This window comes from Rattus norvegicus, chromosome 5, assembly GCF_021556685.1.
Source record: "Rattus norvegicus strain SHRSP/BbbUtx chromosome 5, alternate assembly SHRSP_T2T, whole genome shotgun sequence".
In the NCBI taxonomy this organism is placed as follows: domain Eukaryota; kingdom Metazoa; phylum Chordata; class Mammalia; order Rodentia; family Muridae; genus Rattus; species Rattus norvegicus.
Genome location: NC_141538.1, coordinates 96840893 through 96864483, shown reverse-complemented (window position 1 = coordinate 96864483; position 23591 = coordinate 96840893). Strand labels below are relative to the sequence as shown.

General features: G+C 35.9%; 1 protein-coding gene across 1 annotated transcript in view; it reads left to right on the top strand.

The window, feature by feature from the left end:
* Ptprd (protein tyrosine phosphatase, receptor type, D) overlaps window positions 1-23591 on the top strand; it is a 2326896-nt gene that overhangs the window by 1240906 nt on the left and 1062399 nt on the right. Inside the window, 1 exon segment of the mRNA NM_001427220.1 lies at window positions 1978-2011. The gene's annotated coding sequence lies outside the window, so the exon portion shown is untranslated.

The window sequence follows — 23591 nt, the reverse complement described above, 5'->3', positions numbered from 1 at the left end:
AGTTCTCAAGACCCTTAGGCTGTATGAAACTTTATAGAATAGTCTTCCATACTGTCTGTATTCTGGCCCCACATACCTCTTCAATTTTATCATTATTACCCTTTTCAAAGTTCTATATACTCGTAATATTGACTATATTTCTGTTGCTTAGCATGAACTCCTGTCTTGCATAGATGCCTTGCTCTGAATCATTCTGATCAGATTTCCGACTATCCAATTTAAGTATTTGTATGCCAAGCCAAATTTCAGTAATTGAAATTATCTCATTTTCTTTGTCTAAAATTATCTCATTCTCTTGTATTTAGCTGAATATGCAATTTTTTCCTGACTTCTCCACAGCACAGATTGAAAGTAGGAGATGTATTTGTAGTTATCACCTTCTCCAAAATTTCTACAGTTGCAATGCAAATGAGATACTGACAATACACTTCTTCAGTAAACTAAAGCATTCACTCATCAAATGACTAAATAAGAAATCTTGAATAAATTATCCATTGTTTGTTTTTAACTCATATTATACTCTTGTTTGTTTATTAAATTCATTACATGTCTAAAGTGTTTTTTACAATATAAAATAATTATTGAAGTGATCGAAGATAGATCAACTATCATGATTCTTAAAATCTAAGCTGAAAAAGAACAAGAGAAGACAATGAATGAAAGTTCAATGTTCTTCATATCCTGGAGGTATAAGACACCAAGAATGCCAGATAAAAATCTAGACAAATCCATTTGTTTCTGATCAAGAATCAAGTGAACTCTTTGGTCTGAGATTTCATCTCTTCCTGTTTGAATCAGTATAGGAGGTTATAAAATTATGAAATAGCTTTATTTGCTTTGAATGGATATGACAGATAATGCTTGAGACTATTTCACTGAGCCATGGGACTGGGAGAGGTAAATTTGACCAGTGTGATGAGAGCAAAGATTCAGGGAACATAATCTGCTGAAGAAGAGAGAGTTGTGACAGAATCCTTGACTCTGTTAATTCTAATGAGTTCTTTAACACTAGGATTGCTTGGATAACTCTAGCTCCAGATGATATGATGCCATCTCCGGCATTACAGGCAGCTGTGTACATGTTGAAGACACACACACACACACACACACACACACACACACACACACACACACTGAAAAATAAATCTTAAAAAACCAGAAATGCCATATTGCTACCTATGGTCTCATAAATTAAATTTAGGTGACTGCATTCACACACTTCTGCAGACATGTTTGGAACCCAAGATTTATAACTCAGTCAGAACCTCAAATCATCATCTCTGATAGAAGCAGAGCAAGGAGTCTTCTGGTTCCCAAAGATGAGCAAGGACAAGACACAAATACTCCTAAATACAACATAAGATATAATCAAGTTACTATAGTGATGGTACAAAATATGAACAAAACACCTAGAATGAGGAATAATTCCTTTCCTCCTATCAAGATGAAATCTACCCCAAAAAAACTATGTAAAATAGGTAGAAAAATGTGGAGGAGATAAATAACAATGGACCAAAGTACTATGCAAGAAACCCAGAGAAAAGTTACAAGTAAGATAAGGAAGAAAGAAAGAAAGAAAGAAAGAAAGAAAGAAAGAAAGGAAGAAAGAAAGAAAAAGGAAGGAAGGAAGGAGATAGAGGAGGACAGAAAGCTGAAGGAAATATAAAGAAAAAGGAAGGAAGTTTGTTTTAAGAATACACAATGCAGTGATTATATATATATATATATATATATATACATATATATATATATACATATATATACACATCACTGAAATGTTTCTTAAAATGATTTTGGGAAAAATGGATTAACTATTCTGAATCTAAATAAAATAGTTTGATAGATAATATCAGACTAACAATATTTCTTACTTGTTTAATTTTGCTCTTATAGATTTTCAAAATGGATTTTTAAACAATTTTATTTCTTTTACAGAGTTTATGATCACAGTATAAAAAATAAACTTTTGCTTTGCAGATGATGGTGCCTATCCTTTAACTGAACAACTGTGGTGAGTTCCTCCTTTGGCTTCTCCTTTTCCCTTTCTCTGTTGCCTACTTCTCTTTCTTCTTATCCTCTGACATGTGTGAAATGTTTATCCCTCTAAAATTAAAGGAGATTTATTCGTTTATATTAATTGGGGCTATGATTTTAAAATTAGTTTTCCTGAAAGAAACCCCTTAAAGCACTTTACATTACTGTTTTGTCTTTTATTTTCTTCCAATTAAAACAAATACTTAGAAAAGTTAGATAAACAAATTCTCAACATCTCCAGAGAAATGTTCACTTACTCAACATATATCAAATCCCTTAATCAATTAAAAAACACTAACATGTCTTATGAGAAAATATAATATTTGATAGTGCATGTATAAATAAAACACTCAACACTTATGAATACATACCTTTTTTTTCTACTAATCTGTAGGGCAGAAAGCAAAATACTGATATACCTTAATGTATTTAGTTGCTTCCCTATTTTAGATAATTGGTTACCAAACATTAAATTTAGAGTCATAATTCTTATCAACTTAATTCTTCCAAGCAGTTGCTCTTCTTTTTGGTGACCTTGTGTAAACATGGTATCACTGTGCATTTTATTCCAGTGAACTGGCATTGAAAATTCTCTTTATACTGATCGACTTAAAAGAAGATTTTACATTTGAGAAATACCATGGATTTATTAATTCAGAATAGATATAGCCAAGATCGATGGCTAAATTTTTTTCTTAACCACTGTAATAAGCAGAAAATTTTAAGCAGAGGAATTTATACAGGGACTCCCCTACCAAATTGTTTGATACAAAATGAGATGGCCATCCTAGAAGCTAGGTATAAAGAAATTAAGATGATATAGATGAAGTTAGCATAGATGTTATTAGGAAAGGGACTAGATATCAGCTACATAAGATGCTTTATAATATACAGGGTTTAGGGAAAATATATAGAAAAATAATTTATTACATGAGTGTATCTCAATGATAATAACCTTGAGAGTTACATAAATTAATGTTCTAAAGTCAGTTCTGGTAAGGTGGATCTTATGTTCAGCCCAAGTCTGAATTTCAGTTAATTTTTAAGTGATGTCAGAGTCATTGCTCTAGTAAACACACTGAAAGGAGCCCCATCAAGTAATTCTCGCTTTTGCCTCTTCTCTGTATTAAGAACTCTAATATTTACTTGTATTTGTTACATGATTTCACATATATATATATATATATATATATATATATATATATATATATATATATATATATATCAAGAGATCTTTCCTGATTGCACACACACATTTTGGGTGAAAGCAAAACCAGCCTTGTTTTTTGTTAAGCTACACAGGAAAAGATCTGGTTATGAATTAGCCACCATGACCAGTTTCACTCTCATTTCTGTTAACCTTAAAATCCTCAAATATCAATTTCATTGAATGAAGTAACATTAAAGTGAGTGAAATATAAACTGCACTTTAACATATTTTTAAAATTTTAGTCAATTTGAAGGTATTCAAATTATTGTACTGCAATAGACAAATTACAAAAGCAAAACCAGTGCGCACAGGTAGGTTTAATCAAGCCAACATTATTACCATTGGTGTGTTTGAGAATGCTTGACTTCTCCCCTAACATATAGCATAATGCTTTGCTTTTGCATAGCATTCCTAATGGACAAGGACACTACTAGTCTGATTATTCCTCTTGTTCAGCTCTCAAGGGGTAAAACAAACAAATCAAATGAATTATAGTGAATATATTTCTAGATTTACTTTCTCTGTGGTGATAGATATTAAGGATATTTAGAATACATTAGCTTTTAGGTATTCCTGTTTTAGTGTTGACATTGATATTGGTAGTTGTGGAACCTTTCATAATAGGAGGGATGACTGTGATAATATAATTAATATAACTCTCATCATTCATAAAGTGCTAATCTAATTCAGCTACTTTGCTAAATTCTTCACGTTGATTATTTTATTGAGTTCATCTCACAGCCTTTGTGATATAGTTATTTTCAGACAAATAAATGATTCACCACAGTCTATGTCAAAGACATAATAGAGCATACAGTAGGCACACACTGTATCAATTGGAATTGCTCATCACACTAAGCCAAACTCCATTTACTATCCACACAATTCTGTAGTTTTATTGAGCAGATAGTCTGTTTTATCAGATGTTGGTAGATCTTTCATGAAGCTACATTGAGATCCCTGGAGAGCATATTTACCTCTATGGGCCTTCTCTTTCTACATAGAATGACATATAACATAGTTTTTTCGAGTGATATATCTTTCTAGAAGAAGAATCCAGCTGTCGTATCTATACAGGTCAGTTCCACGGATGATCTAAAGAAAAAGCCTAATGCAAGTGCTTTTCCTTGTGACATAGTTATTCAATATTAGTTACATAGTTCAACTAAGGATTGATAAACAGAAAGACTATACACGGACAAGAATACCAGAAGACATTGTTCACTCTGATAGAAGACATGGTCAGCCTTCTGTAGCAGTGGGAACTGCATTTGAGCTATAATCAGTTGGGTGAAATTATTTTTTATAACGAGCCATATTTGTATCTTCCCTGAAGAAGTCCAGGCTTTTGCTTTGTCTTATTCCCTAGACAATTCAGTAGAAAATGACTTCAGTACAGTGATACTGGTAGGTATTGTAAGTCATATTTAGGATGATACATGCAATACTCTGAATTTTATTTTAATGACTCAAGCATCTGTAGGTTTTGGTTTTCACAGGAGATATTAGGACCAGTACTTTGAAGATAGCTCAGGACATTAGTAGCTTCTGTACAATAATGCATCCTCTCTTGGGAGGATTAAAAGCTAAGACTGAAAACTAAAGCATAGCCAGCATCACCGTGAGTGCCTTTAACCATCCTCGCTTCCTGGAGGTAAAGTCCCTCACTCCCAGGGGGTGTATCTCTTTAGGTTCATAGCCAGCCTGGTCTACATAGTGTCTTCTAGGACAGCAGGGTGTGGTGGAGAATCCCTGTCTCAAAACAAACAACAGCAACAGCCACATAAAGCACTGTACAGAGAGACCACAGGCAGTTTGGCCTATGAATGAGATAGCACGGGCCATCTCATACCCACAATGAAATACGTTATAGAAAACTCAATATTGAAAGGGACAGCAAAGCCTAAAGTTAAAGAACCCAGAAGCATTCAAAGGCTTCCTTTATAGTTTGTGATTACAAACATTCCTGGAGTAAAAGATGCCAGATTGAGCATTTACAAATTAGTTTTCTATTCATGCCTCATTCAGGATTTTCTTTCAGGTACATTTTTACTTGCAACTATGGAGAAGAGAATCCCGTGATGTATTACAGTGTCACATCATGTCTGAATGTAATCCTCAGAGACTACGTTAAACACATAAAGTCATTTTCTGAAGATTCAGAAGATGATATTCTTGCTTTTACCAGTGGCCTATCTGAATTGTAGAGCCCTTATATGGGATGGTGAATCATTTTGCATAGGAAGCAACCCATACTTCAGTTGTCCTGCCCTTATGACATAGCTAGAGGTCAATATCCCACTTACTCAAAGCTCTGTCTCTGTGAACAGGTGACCCAATTTATCGCACCTCGTTCACAGAGAGCCAAGGAGATTCTTGATTGTCCAGAAAGACCACAAAGAAATGCAGTTCTGCCTCCCTGCTTCTCAAGGCATTTCCCAGCATCTCGACAGAGAACATCTGTCTTCAGGACTATAAATCTGGTATTTTATCAGCTCTAAAGTTTCTCTATTGCTTACAAGTGGCAGGGATCAACAGCCTACTCCCATCATTTAGGGACTAACAGTGTGGAAAATTGAGTGAACTCAGTATTATTGCCACTGAAGGCTTCTCCCTATGAAGCAGACTTGTCTTCAAATTTTGAACAAAATTCTAAATAGGAAGAAAACAACAAATTGCATGAGGCAAAAAAAGCTCATATTTTGGCTTTCTTAGCAGAGGTTGGAAGTAAAACAGAATTCTCCAGTTATAAGTAGAATGAAGACGCATTCCTATGTTGATCTAGTAAGTTCTGTTTTGAGTTAAGCAAAATTGCTTCCACAATGCTCTAAATGCAAGAGAACCAACAGCATAACCTATCAAGCATGCGTTTCAAAGTTGCACCAACACAATAATTGGGTACCTGTATAAATGCAGAATCACAAGGACAGAACTCAAATTTTGGGTTGCAAAACAGATAATTGTACAATCAAATAGTTGCTCTGATTAAAATCATTGTATATGTAAATTCTCGTTTGCTGGAGTACTTACATTTTGGCATGTGCATACATAATTAGAGATTTCTAATTAAGGTTCTCTAGTGGCAGAAATAGCCTGATATAGTGAATTTCACATTTTACTTATTAGCCCAAAATTGTAGATTATTTCATTTCCAATAATCACAGTGCTGTCATTTCAAGTATGACTTTCCCCTTTTTAACATCGTTTAAAATCAGAATACATTTTTAGCCTCGTTTTTGAAACCTTGCTATGTGCATCTTTTATAAAATATTATGACATATTATATGTTAAATCACCTTTAATTTGGACATTCATTCCAAACAAAAAGCTAGAAAATTAGTAGTATATATAGAATTTACCCATCAGCTCTCCATCCAGCCGCTATTTTCAGGAACATGTTAGCATTTCTGAAAGTAAGTCAATTTGTGCACTTAAAGTGATTTATTTACCATCAGGACAACTATGAATGGTACGTGCTGGATAAAGACCATCTGGTTATCAGGATATTTTGATAAATTCCACCCTGTAATCAATACATTTCATTATAAACCTCATTATCATTAAGCATGTTTCCATTGGCTTACTATGTGCAAAACAGCAGTCATACCCATTTCGTGGGTAATAACTGGTTTATGAATGAGGAGACCGAGAGGCAGATTACATGATTCTCCTGTAGTCACGCAGCCACAGTTTTCCAATATTAGGACATTCAAATCTTGAAAGGTCTGTGTCTGTGCCTTAGGTGTAGCTCCATGAAGTAGTTAGTGGCTGACAGCAATGCTAAGACAAGAAGTATAATTACTGTATAATTACTTCCTCTTTCTTTGTTCTTTCAACTGTCATAACACAAAATAATACTCATTAGTTGGAGAAATGAAACCTAAAACATCACCCTTGGCTCTGACTCAACAGCTTACGTTCCACCTTCCAAGTGAGGACTAGAGAATCTCAGAAAGAGGGTTATAAGTTGGGCATGACAGGATGGCAGGATCTCCATTTACATGGGCACGTTTCACTGACAGTTCAGATTTGTTCAATTCATCTCCTGATAACTAAAGGCCAAAGTAGAATTTTTTATTCCAGTTCGCATATCTTTGTTGCAAATGCTACAATGTCTCACTGGTCTACAAACAGTGGTCCTCTAATTTGTTCATTCTGTGTCCAAATGAACAGGGCCTCCTCCTCCTCCTCATCCTTTCATTATTCCAGTCTTTAACATATTCCAGCTTCTCCACTATCCTACAAAACCTGAGGATTTAAAGACCCACAATGTCTGATTTCTCTGCACACATTTCTCAAAAATCAACTATGTTCTCTTAGTAGTATTCAAGGCACTGCTCCAGGATCACCCAGCAGGATGGACTTTAGCACCTTGCTTGCCCCCCTTACCCCACATAATGCTCTTTAGCTACTGGTTTCTGTTTCTCTTTTCTTTTGAGCTCTTATGAGCCACACCTTTGCAAAAATCTGCTTATGTTTCCAGCTCTTTTTACTAAAAGCTAAAAAGCTAAACTTGGTATATCATGCTAGACTATTTCCTGCTGTATTCCTAGATGCTGCCTAGATAACATGAAAAGCATGTTTAATACAGGATACATAAATAAAGACTCAAAAGATGGAAATGAGTAAATGAACACTGTTGGCTGATAGTTCTTCTATGTCACTGTATATAAACCGAGCTGTCTTAATTAAGGTCAGTTGTGTTATTGCTGAGAAGAAACTTCATGACCATGGAACTCTTATAAAGGAAAACATTTTCAGAGGTTTACTTCACTATTGTCATGGTTGGAAACATGGCTGCCTAGGTAGACATGGTGCTAGATAAAGAGCTGAGAGTTCTATACCCAGATCAGCAGACAGCAGTAAGCAAACTTTGAGTAACTAAGTAGGTTTGACCTTCTGAGACCTCAAGGTCTGCCCCCAGGAATCCACTTCCTCCAACAAACCACAGCTACTCCATCAAGACCATGCCTTATAATAGTACCAATCCCTTTATGGCCATGGAACCATTTTAATTCAAACTATCACACAAGCCAAGGGAGATAGAAATGAAAGCTATGGCTATAAAGGTAAATTATCAGTAATTACAATGTTTTATTTTCAGCATCTCAGTAAAACACAATGACTATCTATATCATACTATATGACTACATATTCTTCTTCTTTGATATAGTTTAGAAATATTAATTTTTGTACAATATATAATGAAAATGTTGCCATTTTATTTACTTCATATTTGATAAAGCTAATCAAAATTCAAGATTTAAGTTTCTTGCTCAGTTTAACAGAGAATCCCATAGTCTCCCATTTGTAAGCTGAATACACATTATATACACAGACACACACACACACACACACACACACACACACACACACACCCATATACAGGCATGCATATGTGCATGCAAGCACAGACACACACAGGAGCATATGCACTTTTTGGGCCTTCATTTTTTCTGAAATAGTGATAAAAATATTGGATTTTTTTACTCATTATTTCAGAAAGCCATGTTTAATTTATTGCTTCTGATAGCAATAGGGAATTTTACCTATTAGTGCACATATATGTTCTGTATGGAGATTGATCTACTTCCAGTTTCAAATGAATAAGATTCTTAATCATGTAGTTTAACGTTAGCAAAAGCTAAAAATAAACCTCAAGTAGCAGATAGATCAATAATGTCAGCTGATTGATCATTGAATAAAGACTGAAGACAACCTACTGAAGTAGGCGTTCCGTTAAACTGACTGAGAGACTTCCAGGCAGAACAGAGAAGATACTCCACACAGGACTTAGAGTTTTCTTCCCCACTATAGGCGTTTCTCTACTGTGGGATAAACAAAAACAACCTCTGTTGGAAATAGTTCACCTTAGAGTTATTCTCCAGGGAGTGAATTTTTTAAATGTTTTTATCTATTTGAGATTCATTCCCCCTGTAAAAGGACTAGGGTCAAGCTATCCTAGGACAGGGAGTTTTGAAGGGTACTTGAAATAAATACATTTCAGACTGAGGTTGAAGAGAGAGGCAAGGGTGACTGTCTCATGTTTTCAGACTCTGTCCTCAATGAAAAATTACCAATATAATTTATAGTATAGTATGTCACATACTTCCCTTGCTATAGGAATAAAAATGATTTGTTTTAAATCTCATGGCAATTTTTGATCGAATATATTTAAGGATTTTCTATTAGAATAGATTTTTGAATTATACTTCCTTATAAACTTGTGTTTGGGCCAGTACATGATTGAAGGCAGCCTTCCCCTTAGTGCCTGATGTGTTCAAGGAAGATCTTGTCTGTTTTCCCAGTACAATGTTAATTTATTTTACTAAGAGACTGGTTACTACCAACCACATGAACTTTTGTGCTCAAAAGTAGCCAGCACAGACAATGCATGTTATATTCATTTATTTAAAGCAAATATTTACAGAAAGCCTGTAAGGGTAAAATAGCAGAACATTTTAGGCAAGAATTCATGTCCACTGAAGCCACTCTAAAAAACAAAGATTAAAGAAAGACATTTTTCTTCATTTAAAAAGAAAAAAATCATGCTGTATGTATAAAAGAATCAAAAGTTAAATGTCTCTCAATAATTTTACTTAATTTCTAAATGAATCAGTTTATTAAAATCCAGTGGGGGGATAACATAGGCTGACCAGCATGCATATGATAGGAGTTCTAAACTGTGTTTACTAGAAATGCCCTCAACCCATCTTAAAAACCAACTTGACTTATTAAGGTAGTGAGTCCTTGCTAGGAAATAAATGACATGTATTTCTCCAGCTCTGGGATTTCACATGACCACGCAGACTAATAGCATAAGGTACTGAAGCTGAGACTCTGACCAATGTCAGCTGTGCTCCATTAGTGTGTATGTTCCAAAAACTTCCTTTAAATATTAGTCTTTAATGGTCACAGTGGCATTTCCAGAAGAGAAACCAAATTCATAGCCATGTGATCATAACACATTTCTTCCTATCTCCTGGCATTGGACAAGCACATAACTGAAATGTTCTGTGCTTTTCCCTAGCTTAGTTATGTTAGACAAAAGACTCTGAAAGACTCTGAGCTATGAATTTGACACAAATGGCTGCTTACTTCTCTTGGGTATGAAGGGGGTTTGTTTTGCCATGCTATGATCAGGAGGCCAAGCGATTCTTTCATTTTCTTTGATTTCTTAATTTTCCAATGGGTACAGTCAATTGCCCAGAAATTCTACTAGCCAAAACATACTTCTAAATTCTTTCTTTTTAATTTTTATTTAAAAGTCCTAGACAGAAAACGAACACAGGAAAACTAATCACAATATTAAGTTTTATTTACACACATTTCAACTTTTAGAAACTTGATGTTTTAATTTTTTTCTAATATTTTGTTGTCTCCCTCTCATCTTCCTAGTCCCACCCTGCCATGAAAAACTTCATGGTATTTTGAACAGTTTCTTAGGAATCAGAATGATTCAAAGAAACATCATTGTCCTTGTGCAGCCTCAGTGGACCTGTAACAATATACACGTGTTTTTCTAGGGCATAACATTACTCTTCTGTTACCTCTACTAAGGTATTTTACTAGACTTTCTAGAGGGGATTCAAAACCACTTCTTTGTGTCAGAGCACTTTGGTTCTATATGAAGCATGTTAGGAGGTTGTCTCTCCCGGGGATAAATATCCACATTTTGTTTCTCGCTATTGATGCCTGCCCCAGGTATTCTCCACTTTACCAATTACTTACAGATAAAGACAGAAAAGCAAGATGGCACTAGATATTGCAAATATACATGGTAAGATACCACTGTAACCAAGCACACCCATGATCCATCTAAGCTTGGAATACACAAGTCCTGGTCTTTTTCTTTCTTTTTTTCCCCCAGCTGAATGTTCTAGCTTTTCCTTGAGATGATCCTTTAATTATAAAGTAAAAAGGACACAAAGCCCAGAGTACCCTTTTTCATACATATATTTAGAGACCATGAGGTGGTTAGGGTAGCTTTCTGCTGCAGCCAATGTTTAGATAATTGGAGAATAAAGAACAGAATCAAGGGATCTTATGAAGGAACAAGCTATACTTGTGTCTTTACCCCCCATGAATTTCTGGTGCATTCACTTTATTAATAGCATTGTACCTTCAAGACGAAATGGAAATTAAAAGTGTCATCCATTTCAAAGTTAAGAAAAGTAAATGAACTCATGTATACAATATGCACAGAAAGATGAGTGCTTCATGGGATGCCTTCTCTCTCCCCCTTGCTTGCACTCACTCTGGCCAAGGCTATTCTGGGTTCTGCATCTGTACATGCAGTCATTACAGTGGTCAAATCACCTGGAGGATGAAATATTTCAATGGTAAAAGAAATAGTGACATTCCTTCACACAATGTTTTGAAAATATATGTGAAAGATTTGCCATGCTATGTTGGTCTTCAAGAATGGTTCCACTTGTGTTCTAACCTGACTTTTAGACATCCCATGCTTTGCTCTTTTATCGTCTGTCTCATTTTCTCAGTTTTATCTTACTCTGTGGGACCATGAAGGTTATTCACCCACTGGAGGTGAAAACCTCCTGGGGACACTTTTGCATGAGGGTCTGGCTGAAACCTCTTACACTTCTTACAATGCCTGACTGCAGGCAAATATGTCAGACAATGATGTTCAAACAGAGAGCAATTGTTAAAGTCATCATTTTTATGGGGATATCACATCTGCATTGTGACATTGTGTTGTTCAACCTATAAAATATATAGAAACAGAGATTACAAAACCAATTTTCTAGCTATCACTAGAGAGAAATAATGAAGACTTGAAATACCACATCTTGAAAATTCTGTGATTATTGTTTATTTATGAATCAGGAGTTCTGAGGAGTACACTGACAACTGCGTTTATTTAAATCTAGTTTTGCAGAGCTGGGAATAATCGTGGGGTCATTCACATACTAGGCAACCAGTACAGCAAACCCCTTCTCCAGTTTTGAACAACTTTAGAAACTATAGTACTAATTCAGTGGTATTTTGCATTTAGTGTGTTCTTCAATCTGGATGTTTCCAAGTTGTCGAATAGAAACATCATTAAAAGAACTGAGTGAACATATTGAAGCATGAAAAAGTCATTATAGTGGCAGGTCCCACTGGCCCTAGTTAGGCATGAAGTTCTCATTTCATTGTATGAGGTTGCAAACAGTCAGCACCTGCATGTGACAATCACAATAATGGTTGTTTATAAAAACAATAAATTTTAAAATGGCAAGGAATCTATTTATGTTCTAGAAGGTAAAATGGTTAGAAAAGTTATCATAAGTCCACAAGCCCTATAAGGAAGGCATTTTGTAAGGTAAATGGAAATAAAATGAATTTTGAGTACAGGTTTAATGCATACACAAATGATGTGGCCACATCAAATGATGTCCACAGATTGTGCTGTTCAACCTGGATTGTATTTAAATATCACTCTACAGCATACTATTTTCAAGCCAAACGAAAGCTGGACAAAGAATCCTGTAATAAGCTGCATCTAAATTAAAAATCCAACTAAATTCATGCCCTATCAGAAAAACTTAATCTTAACAGTTCATCTCAATGGACATAGCTTTGCATATTGGTCAATATGCCAATAAGAGACATAGTGGTACTCAAAAACGATAAGTCTGTGTCCCATCCCTACCTTCAAGTTCCATTTATCTAATGCAGAGGAGCGAATAACTATAAGACAGAAAGGTTGTAAAAGACTGAGGTGGTGAGTAACTTCAGGAAGTATAAGGCACAACAAGGAGAGTGTGCATCTAAAACTCACAGCAATTGTGATAGCTTGCACAAGACCTTCATAAGCTCAAGACAGACAAATATTAAGAAACTGGGGGATGGGTAACACAAAGTCTCACTGTTAGTTGATGAAATCCTGCCATCTGATTCCTTCTGGGAGAAGTAAAGTCAGTTTCCTTTAATGGTGTCAGCCTTTATACAAGCTCAGTAAACAGATGTAGTAGATTAAAACATTCTGGATACTAAGATTTGAAGGAGAAAAGAGCCGAACAGATCATGAAGCTGAGTGAACGGGAGAAGGGAATAGATGAGGAGCTGGTATAGTGGGATCAATATGATCAAAATGCATTGCATCAAATTCTGAAACAGTTAATATAAAACATTTAAAAAATGCAACGAAACATAGATTTATTTGCCAAGTTTTGAAACTTATCTTTTAAATGACACATAAAACATAAGAAAAGGACATAGTTCCTATCAAGTAATGATCTTGGAAAATTAAGAAAGTGAAATATCTCTTGTGGGGGTTGGGGGTAGAGGGAATGTACCTTCCTGGAATAAAATGTACAGTGTGTTTTAAATGTGTTCAATATCCATCACAGTTTTAATTCAAGCATATCCTCACTAATAAATACAAGTAAAGTCAGTCTTCAAATTAATAAAAAATTAGTGCAGTCATGTGTGTAAAACATGCTAAGATCTGATTGAAAATACTTTCCTAGCCAAATTATCGCACTTTACTGATACTATTTGTAAAAATATTAATAAATGTGCAAACATGGTAAAGGGTATTAAGAAGTGAGTCCATCCCCTGGTCCTCTTGTCCTGAAATAGGCTTGTTGAAACAGGAAGTGCCATTTTACAGCACTTACACAACCTTGTCTTTTCCTGCCCAAGCTAGAGTCATTCTAGCTTTGTTAAAGATGTTTTGTAAACAGCCCTATTTTCTTCTGGCAAGACACAGTTAATACCATCCAGAAACTTTCCAGGGACTCTAAGAATCAGACAGAAGTGTAAAACACGACAGATTGTTGATGGGATACACCACATACGGACAGTGTAGAGAGCTCGCATCGCTCAGAGACCATACTGCTAGATGGTTTTGAAAGCTGAACCTCGCAATACAGCAGCAAGATTGTTGATATCCAAATCCGTAGTCCAGAGGTAAACTGCTGTCTTTTATTGATGGTCTGGATTTTCTTTCCTCCTGACTACTGTTGAGGTTGGGTCACAGCAAATACCGTTGTTAAAGGAGCCGAATTTACACTGAAAGAATGACGTCATAGGAAGACAATTTCCAAGCTTTCTACCCAGGAAACACATCGTGCTCACACGGCAGTTTGGTGTATGTAAAGGCGTTCCTTCCGAGAGCCTAAATGTTTCTTGAAGCTGACAAGTGTCTTTCTTCCAGCTTCAGAGCCATTCTGTTAATGACATCTGATCCTTCTCCAGAATCAACACTGAGATGATCTGTGTTAACCACATGGCTAAGTGGGAAAAATCCGTAATCGTACATTTTGTCTGTATGGCACACTACAGAGTCATCATAATTACAGTTACCAAAATGGTACAGTCTTCTCTTTGCCATTGCAGCACTTCCCTGAAAAATATCTAGCAGCGGAGAATTTTCTACAGTAATCTAGGACACCAGAGTAAAGATCCAAGACACTTAGGAATGCCACATAGTGAAATTTGGGAAAACGTTAAAACTATGCTGAAATATTACTATCATGCTGTTAAAAGACAATAAATAAAAAAATGAGAGGTATGGCCTTATTTGTCTGTCAGAGAAATGGCTGGAATTCTCTAACCCTTCAAGGACACTCAGTCCACACAAAGGGAAACTGAGAGAAGCTAAGCATCAGGACTCTGTATTTGATAAAAAAATTAGAAAGAAAAGAAACAAAGTTTATGTTTCTCATAGATACACACATTGAGAATTGGAGTATTTGGGGTTTTTTAGTGTTGTTTTGTTTTGATCTATGTCCAAGTTGATCTTTCTATAAGGAAATATAAAATGTTCTTTATAAAGAAGAAGAAGAATATAGGTAGTATTCCCAGGTCATTTTATAAAATAAAAATTTAAAGAAATAAGTCAAAGTAAGATAAAAATATGTTGTTTGTTCTTAACTTTAACAGATAGAATAATTTCCTGAATAATAAAGCAATATTCTGCTTAACTGCAGATGATGATGTGTATTAAGTTAATATAAAATGAATATTCCTGACACAGGAGGTATAGCATGGACTGTGTGGCTACACAACAAAGCATAGTCCATGACTTATTAATGAGGCCCATAGCATGAGCATGAAATCCTCTCGGAAACAATGAAGAAAAGACAAAAACATAAAAAATATTTGCAAATTATATGCCTGATGAGAAATTATTTTCCAAGGTAATGAACAATATGAGATAATTAATAAAGAAAGCAAAAACCTTAGGTAGGAAGACACAGTTCCAGTAAGCAACCTTAGAAAACCCTGTTTCACCCTCACCGGGAATAGGCTAAATCAGTCAGAAGAATTGTTTGCCAAATGTAGCGGTTAGAATGTGCAACCTCCAGACTAGCCACCAGAAGAAGCTGGTGAGACAGGGAATTATGTCACCTGCAGAGCTGCCTCCATGAACTGAGGCAATGCTGTGAATTGCCCAGCACAGAGCTCCCCCGAACGAAAGCTGTCAGCATTGTTCTTCCTGCTCCTCAGTAGATTACACATAACACACCAACTTTTTCTTTTTTCTTTTTTCTTTTTTCTTTTTCTTTTTTTCGGAGCTGGGGACCGAACCCAGGGCCTTGCGCTTGCTAGGCAAGCGCTCTACCACTGAGCTAAATCCCCAACCCCCACACCAACTTTTAAAAACCAGCACTTTCACAAGGACAGTGTTCTGAGAGTCACACGAACATATTTTACGTCATTTATAATACTACGAGCAAATTAGAATGAAAGGCACTTTTTATTCATGGGGAATTTCTACTTTATCCTTGTGTGGATTTTATTCCTCTGACTGACGCACAGCATTTCAGATCTGTTTCTGTATATGAATGTATATGCGCATGTGCGTAGAAATCATTTCTAGAACTAAATCAGTTCTCTTAACAAGTTTATGTCCATGCTTGAAAATATCTCTATGATGAAATGACTGACATCAATTCTCTATCAGATATTTAGTTTGATTTTAACTCAGACAGGAAATTTTGGTTTTCACTCTTATGTATTGGATGCAGATCCAAAATTTTGTCTCAGTCTACAATGTTTCTTGTGCATTTTCTTGGTATTTAATGATATGTGATTACTGTATTTCTTAAGGAAAATGAAAACACCCATTCCATGCTCTGTGCATGACCTCATTTTTCATTAGAGTTGGCCTTTTTAGTTTTGTTTTATGCTAAGACTTGAGTGAATGCCACTTCCTAATAAGCAACCCAAGGGGTTCTTTCCCAATCTTTTTTTTTCTTTTTTCCGGAGCTGAGGACCAAACCCAGGGCCTTGTGCTTGCTAGGCAAGCGCTCTACCACTGAGCTAAATCCCCAACCCTCTTTTCCAATCTTATGGCACTGTTAAAGCTTTTGAACTATCTGCTAATGTTTCCTTCTATTAATATTTGACTCATTTCTAAGACATAGACTTTCTCCCAATATTAACAAACATTAATAGAGAAATACTTGCATTCATCTTGTAATTTAAAACTTAATTTGCTTGATAAATGAGGAATTAGCTGATCATAATCCTAGTTCAAACAACCTATGTCAGAAAACAAGCTTGAACTTCCTGAAACATTTCTGTGGTAAAGGAATCCCAGCCATGTGAGTGGGAAGCAAACTGTCTTACACACTTTGCACACCTTACACATTGCTGCAAGAAGGAGAATTTAAAGTAGTATTCTGTAAGCATATATACAGAACAGAGAAATTCAGACATTTTAGGGACTGAATTATTATATTTGTGTAATATAATAAAAATGAATCAATACAATAAAATGGTAGGATGTAATGATGATAAGCAATTTCAGTATCCTTAAGGTTCACATCATGAAAATGATTGAATACTGTCACCGTACAAAACTTCTCCAATTGTCACATTCCATTTTATTTTATTATAGAAAAATATACATTGCATAAAATTCACCATTTTAACCCCTTTCATCCTGCAATTCACTGACACTGAGTGCTTTAGCACCTCAGTGCCATCATTGTCATGGCTGAGCCGCAGAACTCTGTCTGTGCCTAGACTGAATTCTGCACTGATTGCAGAATCGTCCTCTCTTGTCATTGTCAACCATCACCCTGATTCTTTTTTAGTGAATTTGACTGCTCTGCAGGCCTTTAGATAAATAGAATGTATAACATTTGTCCTTTCTTGTTTTCTTTATTTCACACAGCTTAAAGTTCACTTGTTCTGTGACTTTGTAAAAACTGTATTTCTTTTTAAGCTTAGTAATATTCCATTTATGTATATTTAATATATTTAACTACATAGTTATATAAGTAACTATATAGATATGGATATAGATATGGATATAGATATAGATACAGATAATATGGTTTACAGTTTCGGCTGTTATAAATTACAATAAATATATATGTGTCTCAGGTACAGTATTCTTTTCATCAAGATATAGTAAATTTCTAAACAGATACATTTCTTAAAGGTTTTATTTAAAAGATATATTTATTTGCCCCACCCATACACACAGAGTGTAATCAAGTCTTTTCTTATACCTGTATTTAATCTATGATGCAATTTATACTTTTATTTAATCTGGGATTTAATTTCTAAGAATCAAAACTATCACTTGATATCTCAGGAATATTTTTATTTATTCTTTGACAATTTCCTGGCATCTGCAATGATCAAAGCTGCCCTACTCCCATGTGTTCCTCTCCGTATACTCCAGAACATTCCGTCGCATCATCACTTACTCTTTTTATGAAATAACTCTTCATGAAATATGCATTTATTTGAGAAATCTTTTATACTAACCATATTCAAGTTTCTTTAGTGCTTCTTCTATGATCATTTGAGTGGTTTGTTCACCCTTATGTCTATAGCAACAGTTCGATAGTCTTAAGCTCATCAAAGTACATAAGATAATCAAAAGACAAGAAGGAAGTCACTCCAGACCATCCCAGTGCATTATGGGGCTTGCTTACATTTCCAGGCAAGTCCACTATTGGGAGTATAGAGATTGCTCTAATAGATCTTAGGTAAACCAAATAATACTCCAATGGGCAGCCATCATTTATCATTTAGTATGATTCAAGACTATTCACCTAGGAGGAACAAAGGTTACTCTCTTCGTATTAAGAACTAAGATTTAATCCATTCCAAATGCTTCATTGTGTTCTCCATGCCTTATTAGCATTAAGGAAATATTTACAATGGCTCAAGCTTTGAGCACAATTAAATATAAACGGCCACTTTAGAGAAATATTTGCATTATAAATGATGAAATATTATATTCATAATGTGTATAGAGTCCATAAAAAGATGAGAAATTTATAAATAATTCAGCATAATATTTAGGAGAATGTATTTGGCTGAGAAAAGGCTTCAAAGATACTTTAGTCCTTCATAATCATTGGTGTCAGTGGATCTTAACTTAAAAAATCATTACAGTTGTAATTAAATATATTGAAGTAGAGAGAGTGCCCTGTGTTATCCAACCAGGACATCCATTACGCCTATCGTTATCAGACAGAGGCAGGAGATCTAAGCATAGAACAGCAGAGGCATTGTGATGACAGGAGCAGATACTGTGACCTCAGAGTGACAAGTGGTCCATTCTCCCTCTCTCTGTTCACACTTTGACTCTAGCCTTATGTGCCTTCTTTTCCCCTTCTGACCCCAAAAATCTGTAAAACATTTTATTTCTGTTGTTCTGACTTCCCAATTGTGTGATAAAATATTGTGCAGGCAAGGAGAAAACGACCACAAGCAGTAATGACGAAGACTTCCTTAATGTTTATAGATTTCAGGGAATACTCTTATATAAAATTTATATACACTTGACTAGATGTGTTGGCATACACTGTGACCCCAGTGCTGGGAAGGCCAAGATTCAGGCAGAAACCGAATCTCACTGGACAGTCACCTTAGTCTGTGTAACAAGTTCCAGGCCTTTTCCCAGAAGAAGAAAAGTATTTACCTGAGACTGTCCTTTGGCCTCCATACATATGCATACACATGTACACACACAGCTGAAGATACATGACCTCACACACATAGATACTCATGAGTACATACACAGGAAAGTTTCCAAATCCCACAGAAATTCAGGAAATTGTCACACAAATTAGGCACAACTCTGAAACCTGGGAGTCTATATAACTGCCAAATATTATGTGACCAATATAGACCCGGCCCTCACACTGAAATGCTGTGGGTCTTACGTCCTGTTTTTGACCTCTATACTGTGCGGGTTCTCCGAAAGCTGGATCTCCAGAAAGACAGATTTGTGGCTAGAAATATAAACTAGTAAGTTGGTTACTAAGAAGAGCATAATGGCAAATGCAGTAATGTTGAGAGTGAGCAAAGACGTGGAGAGACTGCATGTCATGTAGGTGGGATTTCAGGCAAGGATTCCATTGGAGAGTGAAACAATTCTAAGATCTATCCAAATTGCGAGTGTGCATTAAGTCATCCCACTAACATTCTTTGCATCAGTGTCATAATACCTAAAGGCAGGAGCGTTTTTCCCCCCACTTACACTTCACTGATGACACTTTAGTCACAGTATGATTAGCATCAATTCACGCTAGTCCGTGATTATGATTTTCTATTGCTCCATGTAAAATAGGATTTTCAAAGTTCGCACTTGCTCCACTGTTCTAACAGTTCTCCCCAAAGGCTTTAGTTCTCAGCTAGTCTGTGTGAAAATCACTGCTATGGTGACTGGCTCAGCCCAGGAGCAAATAGCAATATTGCTCAGAATGTCACAGTAGATGGAAATCAATAAGGATAAGGGAGCTAATACTGATTGCCCTCTGTAGCTTGTCCATGCCAGATTTGTGCTGTCGCATTACACTTTGGTTTAGATCAATCTTAGAGTCAGATGCAGCTTAAGCCAGAACTTCCACAGCCAAAGAAGCTGAGGCTCAAGTAAGTTAAACAAACTCAATAGGACACACAGCAAGTGGAGGAGAGACACGCATACAGGGGTCTAATCTGTAGTGTACAGAGTGATCAGTGGCTTTGTTTTGCATAGTTGAAACATAACAATGTAAGTTGGCAAAGAGTTTAGCAAATATACTTCCAAAATGAAATAGAGGGTGTATGGAGTATGTTTCAGATCCTAAATAAAGGTCAGGGATATGTTTCGAACAGTTTAATAACTCAGGTGTACCTCCTCTTAGGTCAGTGTAAGTCCAACTCAATTCCTCATCTGGAATACAAAATGTCAACTTTCCAGTAGGTCTCCAATTGACTACTTGGAGAAAGACAGAAAGTCGACCTTATTAGCTTATGCTAGGAATCCAGAACTTGTGGAGACTGGGCTATAGAAATGCCACATGTTCTTATGACCGCAATTTACTGTTTTTCACATTGCTTCTCAAATTATACTTAATTCTGATATGTGTAAATGAATGATATCCTCTCTGTTCCTAGACATAGTAGCTGTTCTCTTGTCTGAGCGCCTCTATGACAGCTTTAATGAGACTAGCTCACCTCTGTAACGTCCTAAGATACGATTTCTCAGCATGGTATGTATTGGTAGCAAAGTGTCCATAGTAGTCATTCAATTACATTATATTTTTGAACTCTTCTAAATTATGCAGACATTCCTAAGAATTATAATTTTTAAAATTTACAAAATTTATACTAAAATTGCCTATTCAATTGGTAGTATAATTTATATTTGAAATGTACTTTATTATACAAAAAATAATTTTAGGCTATAACATATATATAGTTAAATTTAACCATTTTTCTTCCCTTATTGCCTTGAAATTTTTCACATTTTTCCAAGATTTCTTTGTACTTGTGTCTTTTGGTTTAGTGTAAACTTAAATAGTCCAATGTATTCAGGTAAGGGACATAGCTCACTTGGTAGAAAGCTTGCTTGGTATGCAGGAAGTCCGGAGATAAACCATTAGCATCAAATAAACTAGGTATTGGGGCATAGGCAGTAATTCTAGCAATCAGGAAGTGGACAGCCTTGGTTACATGGCGCCTTGCTTTCAAAAGACAGCTAATATACTGTTGTCTTGAAATGATATGTTTGTCTGCAATATTATTTGTTTTCCCTCTAATTATATTTATCACATTTTAATGTCTATAAAGTTTTTAATTCTTTATGTACAAAATTTTAATATCCTCTTATCAAAATATAAAATCATATCTAAGGCTACATAAATTGCTCCACTGTAACATTGATTAAGTCAGTTTTCTTAGTTAATCTCTGTAAGATAAAGAATTTCATATACTTTCATGATATCATTTTATAATTAATATATTTAGCTGTATTTTCTTTATATTGCATGTTCGTTTACTGAAAACAAAGGATCCTATTTTATCGCTTCTTGGTTTTTATTCACCTAATAAGTATTTTCATATTCTTACTTTCTTTAAAGCCATATAACTTTACACATCAGAATCACCATAACAGGGGTTGGGGATTTAGCTCAGTGGTAGAGCGCTTGCCTAGCAAGGGCAAGGCCCTGGGTTTGGTCCCCAGCTCTGAAAAAAAAGAAAAGAAAAGAGAATCACCATAACATAAGAAATATGGTTGATATGCACCAGGGTTAACTGGTTCTGTGTCCTGTGAACTCTATTGTTTGGGCTTATTTTGTAACTTGTCATTCCCTGTAGAATTCTAAGTGTCTGCTTCCTTATACCTATACACTTTCTTCAGAAATGCCAAGTTCTAGGAATTGTACGTGGCATTATAAATTATGTGTTCCCTTTCTTTTGCTTTCTCATCAATAAGATTCACCTGCAGGAAATGAAAATCATTCGTTGTTCCTGGGCAGCCTGCTCTCAATGATTCACAAATAGACAGGTCAGAGCTGTTTATTTATAAGACTTCAAAATCAATACTTTTCAAAGAGAAAATAAAACATCCCATAAATACTCATTCAAAAGAATTCCTGTTTAAAAGCACCCTAACACTTAGAGTTAAAGTTCTAGAATGAGGTATAGGTCCAGTGATGTCTTTCGTGTTTTTATTTGTTAGTGAAATTATCATTCAGTCATTATTTTACAGATCTTTTTCTTAATTATAATCTCATGGTTGTTCTATGTACAATGTACTCATTTAAATTTGGATGCAACATAGTTATTCCTCGAAATTATATCCTCAGGTTACAACAACACTAGTTGTCAATATTGGTGGTGTTGAGAATGCCATTCTATCAGTGCTTCAGAAATGATACATGCCAATATCATCAAGGGTCAATGCTACATTAATATCAAAATGATATTTATTGCAACAAATATATATTTATTGTAATTCTAAATAGTGAACTAGGGTTTTTATTGTTTTGTTTTTGAGACAGGGTCTCACTACATTTATCAAATGAGGTGAATTGTTTTGCTTTCCTTTGTTTTGGGATAATGATGCGGGTCTCACTAAATAACTCTGAGTGGTCTAGATCTGGGATTTATATGAACTAGGCTGATTTCCAATTTGTGACCATCCTTCTATCTTTGCTTTCTAATTTTAGTAATGAACTTTTTATGCCTCCCAAATTATGTGGTATTACTCCAGAGAACAAACACTTCACTTGATGTGTTTTATGAAGACCACAATATGTTTTATAGATCATAGTATGATGCAGTGGAAGGGTGATACCTCAGTGGGTCCATGTTGAGGCAACCCTTCTTCCAAAGTACCAGCCATATGACGGACAGGTCTAGTAGAGGTTAGAATTTATTTGGGTGCATGGGAAGGGGGTTGAGAAGGGAGTAGAGGTCGAGAACAAGGGGGAACAGAAAAGGAGAGAGAGAGAGAGAGAGAGAGAGAGAGAGAGAGAGAGAGAAGGTGAGAGGGAGGAGGGGAGAGGGGAGGGGAGAGGAGAGAGGAGAGAGGACAGAGGAGAGAGGAGAGAGGAGAGAGGAGAGAGGAGAGAGGACAGAGGAGAGAGGAGAGAGGAGAGAAGAGGAGAGAGGAGAGAGGAGGAGAGAGGAGAGAAGAGAGAGGAGAGAGGAGGAGAGAGGAGAGAGGAGGAGAGAGGAGAGAAGAGAGAGGAAAGAGGAGGAGAGAGGAGAGAGGAGAGAGGAGAGAGGAGAGAGGAGAGAGGAGAGAAGAGAGGAGAGAGACTGGCCAGGAACAAGTAGAGAGGGAGGATGAGGTTAGAAGGAGAGACAAGGTGAAGTGAGTCAGAGAGAGTTATAGAGGCCAAAAGTTCCTTTCATAGCAAGCCAGGCCTATCTGGCTGTTGCTAGGTAACTCTTGGGCAAAGCATAGAAGGAATGCCAACACCTCTCCAGGAAATGTTGCTTGGAGGACAAGGCTATCAATGACACATTTTGTCTGTTTGAGTCACTCACAGAGAAAGTGGGGTATGCAAAAGAGTGCCACACAGAAACAAACAAACAAAAACAGAGGATCCAAACTTTGATGGATCCACCCATACTGTTTTTTCAGGTTGTT